This window comes from Lemur catta, chromosome X (genome assembly GCF_020740605.2).
Source record: "Lemur catta isolate mLemCat1 chromosome X, mLemCat1.pri, whole genome shotgun sequence".
Classification (NCBI taxonomy): domain Eukaryota; kingdom Metazoa; phylum Chordata; class Mammalia; order Primates; family Lemuridae; genus Lemur; species Lemur catta.
In genome coordinates, this window is record NC_059155.1 from 42296414 (window position 1) to 42303859 (window position 7446).

Genomic DNA, 7446 nt, shown 5'->3' on the forward strand with positions numbered 1-7446 from the left:
AGTCAACATGAGGTGTGCCTTGTGGTAATTACTTTAACTGCATGGTTCCATCTGAGCCTGGCTGGGGCATTAGCCTATCTATTTGATCAGCTCTCATCTCCGGCAGCCTTTGATGATCAGCTCTGGCAACCTATGGCTCTAGGTGAGGCCTGTCTTGTCTTTCAAAACAGGTGAGAACCACAGGCCCAGCTTGCAGCTGTCACTGACCAATGAGATGCCCTCCTGAGGCGAGGCAGCTTTTGAACTAACACATTTATTTTTTCATTAAGGCAAAGCCTTATTTGACTTCGGAAATCAAATCTTATCTCAAAAAATACAGGGGGAATTTCTATAACTCAGTATTCTTAGGCTCAACACATTCATATAACTTTTACTATAGTATATTGTTATAATTGTTCTATTTTATCATTAATTATTATTAGTAATCTCTTATGGTACCTAGTTTATAAATTAAGCTTTATCATAGGTATGTATGCATAGGAAAAACAGAATATATAGGGTTCATTACTACCTACATGGAGGGTTTCAGGCACCCACTGGGGATTTTGGAACATATCCCCATGGGTAAGGTGGGGGGGACTACTGTACATATAAAAAAACCCTAATAAAAAATTAGAATTCTAGGATAATGTATGTGCTGAAATTCATTATTTAGATCAATGTTTTAAAAGACTGTGAACATTCTTTGTGGTTTGCATCAGTTACTGAGATTTGAGATGTTGGAAGTGGATGATAGGAATGAAAATAAGGACTGGAGAGGATTCATATTGATCTGCAAGATGATAATCTCACTTTATTCGATTTATACTCACATATAAAGAGAAACTGAAGAATGATGCAGATTAAAATCATTATATATGCTATGACTGATAATGAAACATTAACTGACATCAAATAGCAAAGCACACCTAGAAACTTAACAATTATCTATTTTCCTACTTCATTCCAAACCTCAGTGTTAATATGGAAAATAACTCACTGACTTTTGGTAATTAATCTGGAAATCTTATATTTCTGTGCAAGGAATAAGAGTCAATCTATACTTTCTTTTATACTGAAGGCTAACTCACTCTAAAATTATTTATATCTTTTTTTTTTTTTTTTTGAGACAGAGTCTCGCTTTGTCACCCAGACTAGAGTGAGTGTCGTGGCATCAGCCTAGCTCACAGCAACCTCAAACTCCTGGGCTTAAAGGATCCTACTGCCTCAGCCTCCCGAATAGCTGGGACTACAGGCATGCGCCACCATGCATGGCTAATTTTTTCTATATAGATTTTTAGCTGTCCAAATCATTTCTTTCTATTTTTGGTAGAGACGGGGTCTCGCTCTTGCTCAGGCTGGTCTCGAACTCCTGACCTCGAGAGATCCACCCGCCTCGGCCTCCCAGAGTGCTAGGATTACAGGCGTGAGCCACCGCGCCTGGCCTATTTATATCTTTTTTACTTCCTAATTCCTATGGAATGTACTTTGTGTTCTCATCTATAACTTCTTTGTGGCTTTGTGGTCATTCTACCCGGTTTGGATTTTAGGTTAGTTGTATTTCTGGTATCCTGGACTCTCCTTGGCTCTGGACTACTGACCTCACACTGTATCAATTCCTACTCTCGTGGCGCTGGAAGAAGCCACATATCCATGCTGATCCACACAGTAGAAATCCCTACTTTCTAATTGCAGCTGGGCCCTCAATATTATACAAAAAAACCCACCAAATTACATAGAGTTTATCTTATCCAAACACTGGTTTTGTGCCTTTCTCTATTGATTGTGATTTTTTCTTTTTTCCTTAAAGAGTTCAATTACTATTTTGTTAACTCTGGCTATTCTACAAATGGGATGAACTATGCATGGGAAGACCCATTGCTCCAATTTCATATAAACAAGCAACCTTTTGAATACTACATATTTTACAAAATATATAGAGAAGAAATTACTTCAGGAAGCAGAATGAATATACCCGTCACCAAAAAGTAAAACAAGTCAACAAACTGGTCTTAGGCAATGTTGCTTCTTATGAATTAGTAAATTAGGACCAACCAACCATCTTGGGAACAATGATAAAAATCACAACTTTGCAGTTTGTGGTATAGCAGGTCAGGAGCTTAGAAGTTGCCAGTCTATGCTAACAACAAATAAAAAGGAAAACACTGAAAACTCTCAACAACTCAGTATAGATCCATCAGATAAGTGCGGCCACAGAACAAAGGGCTGCCCCCAAAATTGGAGAGACAGAGAGGCAGATACAGAGAATCACAGAAACATTTGCAGGAATCAATTAAGAGGTAGGAAAACCTGAACTGTAATTGATGAACTGTTGGAGGCTCAGTGTGGACAACTGTACCTGATTCTGACAGGAGAGGAGAAAAGGAACCATTTTGAAATAAAACATACCATTTTGTTTTTCTTAACAAGGCCTGTTCTCAGGAAAAACTATTGAGCAGACCCTAACATGCTCGGCTTTCATCAGGGCCTAATATATCTGGGGGAAGGGGAAATACCCAGTTCTAGGTGGCTCTTGCCTTCCATGTGGGAGGAGGGAAATACCCAACTCTAGCTCCCTCTAACCTTCCATAGGGACAAAGAAAAAATGTCCTCAATTCCAGGTACCACTAGCCTTCCATGTGGGGAGAGGGAAATACACTACTTCAACCCCATCCAGCCATCTTGTTCCACCTAAGGAGGGGTAATGAAAAGCACTGGTGAAGTTTACAGCCCCAGGGCACAGACTCACCAAAAGACTGAGAGCTAGTCATAGGGTGATAGAATGCTCCTGCGCCACACCTGACCACTACATTACTAAAGGCCTATTTACTGCACTTCCTTTTACCTAGTACATTATGCCTGACTGCCAACAAAAAATTACAAGGCATGCTAAAAGGCAAAACCCAGTTTGAAGAGATTGAACAAGTATCAGAAACAAAGTCAGAAATGGCAGGAACATTGGAGTTATCACACCAGGAATTTAAAAAAAAACAAACAAAATTATGATTAATATGCTAGGGGCTTTAATGGAAAGAGCAGACAACATTCAAGAACAGATGGATTATATAAACAAAGAGATGAAAATTCTAAGAAAAAATAAAAAAGAAATGCTAGAGATCAAAAATACTGTTAACAAAAATGAAGAATGCCTTTGGTGAGCTCAGTAGATGGGCTCAGGAAAGAAAATTAGTTTTAGAGAATTACAACAGAAATCTCCCAAATTAAAAAGCAAAGAGAAAAAAGACTGAAAAAAAAAAATCCAGAATGTCCAAGAACTCTGGGGCAACACAGAAGGTGTAATATATACATAATGGGAATACCAGAAGCAGAAGAAAAGAAGAAACAGAAGGAATATTTGAGGTAATAATGACTAAGAATTTCTGCCAAATTAATGTCAAACACCAAACCACAGATGCAGAAAGCTCAGAGAACACCAAACAGGACAAATGCCCAAAAAACTATATCTAAGCATATTATATTCAAACGTCAGAAAAATCAAAGATAAAGAAAAAAAATCTTGAAAGAAGCCAGAGGAGAAGAAACGTCTTACCTTAGCAAGGCTAAGAATTACACCCAACTTCTCAGAAACCATGCAATCAAGAAGAGCATAGAGTGAAATAATTAAAATGTTAAGAGAAAAAAACACACCAACCTGTAATTCTAGACCCTGTGAAATTATCCTTCAAAAGTGAAGATATAAAGACTTTCTGAGAAAAACAAAAATTGAAGGAATTTGTTGCCAGCAGACCTCCCTGCAAGACATGTTAAAAAGAAGTTATGCAGAGGACAAGAAAACAATGTAGGTCAGAAACTTGGATCTACATAAAGAAAGGAAGAACATTAGAGACAGAATAAATGAGTTCTTAACTGAGCTAACAAATAAGTTTGTTCGAAATAATAATAGCAACAATGTATTTCATTACAGAAGTCCATATATATGCATGCTTATCAGTGAACTGAACAAAAGCAATGATACAAGGGAGGGGAAGGAGGAATTAGAAATATTTTGTTATTATAAGGTATTCATACTACTCATGAAGTGGTATAGTGTTATTTGCAAGTAGACTAGGATTAGTTGTAAATGTATATTGCAAATTCTAGAGCAACCACTGAAAAAGTACAGAAAGAGGTATACTTGATATGCTAAGGAAGGAGAGAGAATGGAATCATAATATAGTCAATTAAAACCATAAAAGGCATAAAAAGTGTGGAAGACAAAAACAGAAACAAAGAATAAGGGCAACAAATAGAAAATGGTAACAATATGGTAAATATTAATCCAACTATATTGATAATCACCTTAAATGTCAATAGCTTAAATACACCAATTAAAAGACAGATTGTCAGATCTAATCAAAAAACAAGACTCAACTATATGTTGTCTACAAGAAACCCACTTTAAATATAAAAGCACATAGAGACTAACATTAATCAAAAAAAGTGAGAGTAGCTGTATAAATTTCTCCAGCCCGTTACTTTTTAATCCAACAACAGCACATTACACATTCTGCTCAAAATCACGTAGAACATTTACCAAGACAGACCACATTCTGGGCCATAAAGCATATCTTAACAAACTTAAAAGAAATTATACTGGGTCTGCTCTCAGACTGCAATGCAATTACATTAGAAACCAGTAAGATAGCTGGAAAATCCCCCAAATACTTGGAGATTAAACAACACACTTCTAAATAACATAAAGCTCAAAGGAGAAATATTAAGAGAAATTAAAAAATATTTTGAACTAAATAAAAATGAAAATACAACTTATCAAAATCTGTGAAAGCAATGCTTAAAGGAAAACTTATAGCACTGAATACATATATTAGAAAAGAAGAAAGATCTAAATCAATAAAGTAGGCTGTAACTTTAGGACACTAAAAATGAACAACAAATTAAATTTAAAGCAAGCAGAATTCAATGAAATTGAAACAGGAAATCAACAGAGAAAATAAAAAAAAACCCAAACACTGGTTCTTTGAAAAGTGCAATAAAATAAATAAATCTCTAGGTAGGCCAACTAAGAAAAAAAGAGAGAAAGGACCCAAATTGCTAATATCAGAAATGGATGAGGAGACATCACTACAGATCTTATAAAATATTATGGACAATTCTAAGCCACAAATTTGATAACATGGATGCAATGGACCAATTCTTTGAAAGATACAATCTACAAATACTCAACAGAAGAAATTGACAGTCTTAATAAGCCTACATCTATCAAAGAAATTAAATCAGTAATTAAGAGCCTTCTAAAACAGAAAGTACCAGGCCCACATGAGTTAACTGGTGAATTCTACCAAATGCTCAAGTAATTCAAGGAAAAAATTATACCCATTCTCTATAATCTCTTCCAGAAAATAGAAACAGAAGGAATACCTCCCAACTCATTCTATGAGGCCAGGATTATCCTAATATCAAAACCAGAGGATGACATTACACAAGAAAACTACAGACTAACATCTTTCATGAACATAGATGCAAAAATCCTCAGCACTTAAACACTGCACCAAGAGAATGGGAAGACAAGCCACAAAGTAGGAGAAAATATTTGCAAAAGACATATCTGATAAAGGACTGCTATTCAAAATATACAAAGGATTCTTGAACCTTAATAATAAGAAAGCAGGCCGGGCATGGTGGCTCACGCCTGTAATCCTAGCACTCTGGGAGGCCGAGGCGGATGGATTGCTTGAGCTCAGGAGTTCGAGACCAGCTTGAGCAAGAGCGAGACCCCATCGCTACTAAAAATAAAAGAATAGAAAGAAATTATCTGGGTAACTAAAATATATATATAGAAAAAATTAGCCGGGCATGGTGGCGCATGCCTGTAGTCCCAGCTACTCAGGAGGCTGAGGCAGAAGGATCGTTAAAGCCCAGGAGTTTGAGGTTGCTGTGAGCTAGGCTGATGCCATGGCACTCACTCTAGCCCGGGCAACAAAGCGAATCTCTGTCTCAAAAAAAAATAATAATAATAATAAGAAGAAAGCAAATATTAATAACGTGACTGAAAAATGGGCAAAAGACCTGAATAGACACTTCATCAAAAAAGATACACAGGTGGCAAATAACCATATGAAAGATGTTCAACCTCATATGCCATGAGGGACTTGCAAATTAAACAGTGGGATATCACTGCATACTTAGTAGAGCGGCCCAAATCCAAAAGTGACAACACCAAATTCTGGAGAGGATGTAGAGCAACAGGAACTCTTATTGACTGCTGGTGGGAATGCAAAATGGTATACCCTCTTTGGAAGACAGTCTGGCAGTTTCTTACAAAACTAAACATACTTTTACTATTGGATCCAGCAATTGCATTCCTTGATATTTACTCAAATGAGTTGAAAGTGTATGTCCACACAAATAGATGCCTATGTATGTTTACAATAGCTATATTCATAATTGCCAAAACTTAGAAGCAACCAAGATGTCCTACAGGAGATGAGTAAATTGGTACATCCAGATAATGGACTATTATTCAGTGTTAAAAACAAATAAGCTACAAAACCATGAAAAGACATGGAGAAAACTTAAATACATATTACTAGGTGAAGGAAGCCAATCTGAGAAGGCTAAATACTGTATGACTCCAACATACGACATTCTGGAAAAGGCAATACTATGGAGACAGTAAAAAGATTAGCACTTGCCAGGGGTTAGAGAAGACAGTGATGAATATGGGCAGAGCCCACAAGGGATTTTTAGGGCAGTGAAACTATTCTGTAGGATAACTGTAAAAATGGATACATGTCATTATACATTTGTCAAAACTCATAGAATGTATAACACCAAGTGTGAACTCTAATGTAAACTATGGACTTTGGGTGATAATGAAATATCAATTCATCAATTGTGCCAAATATTCCACTCTGGGATGAGATGACGACCCATGGAGAGAATGTGTGCTTGTGGAGATGAGGTAACTGAGAATTCTCTGTACTTTCTGCTCAATTTTGCTGTGAACTAAAAACTGCTCTTGAAAAATAAAGTTTATTAATAAAAAACAAACTACATTTTTGAACCTCAAAGTTCAAGGATTAACACATGGGGCCCTACTAACGTAGCTGGCCAGGCTTGGCTATGGCTTTACCACAGCTGCTGCCCAAAGCCCTGAAGTGGACTCATGTCTCACCATCTCTAAGGCTACTCGGGGAAAAGGCTCAATTCTTACAAAAGCTGTGAGGAGATGGAACAGAGAACAGTAAGAGGATTCAAGATTCCACAAGTGGAAACTGAATATTACACATCAATATTTTGTTACCTTTATCAGCATAAATTGATATATTTAGTTATCTTAAGGAACCATAATACATTAGAGAAAGAACACGTTTTATACAACCAATTTTTATAAAGCATATACAAATAAATTTTAAAAAATACTTAAAATTAAGTTGCTCTAACCCCATTTAAGGAGGTAAAAAAAATTAAAGCAAACAACAAGAATGAGGTGGTATAATAGAAATT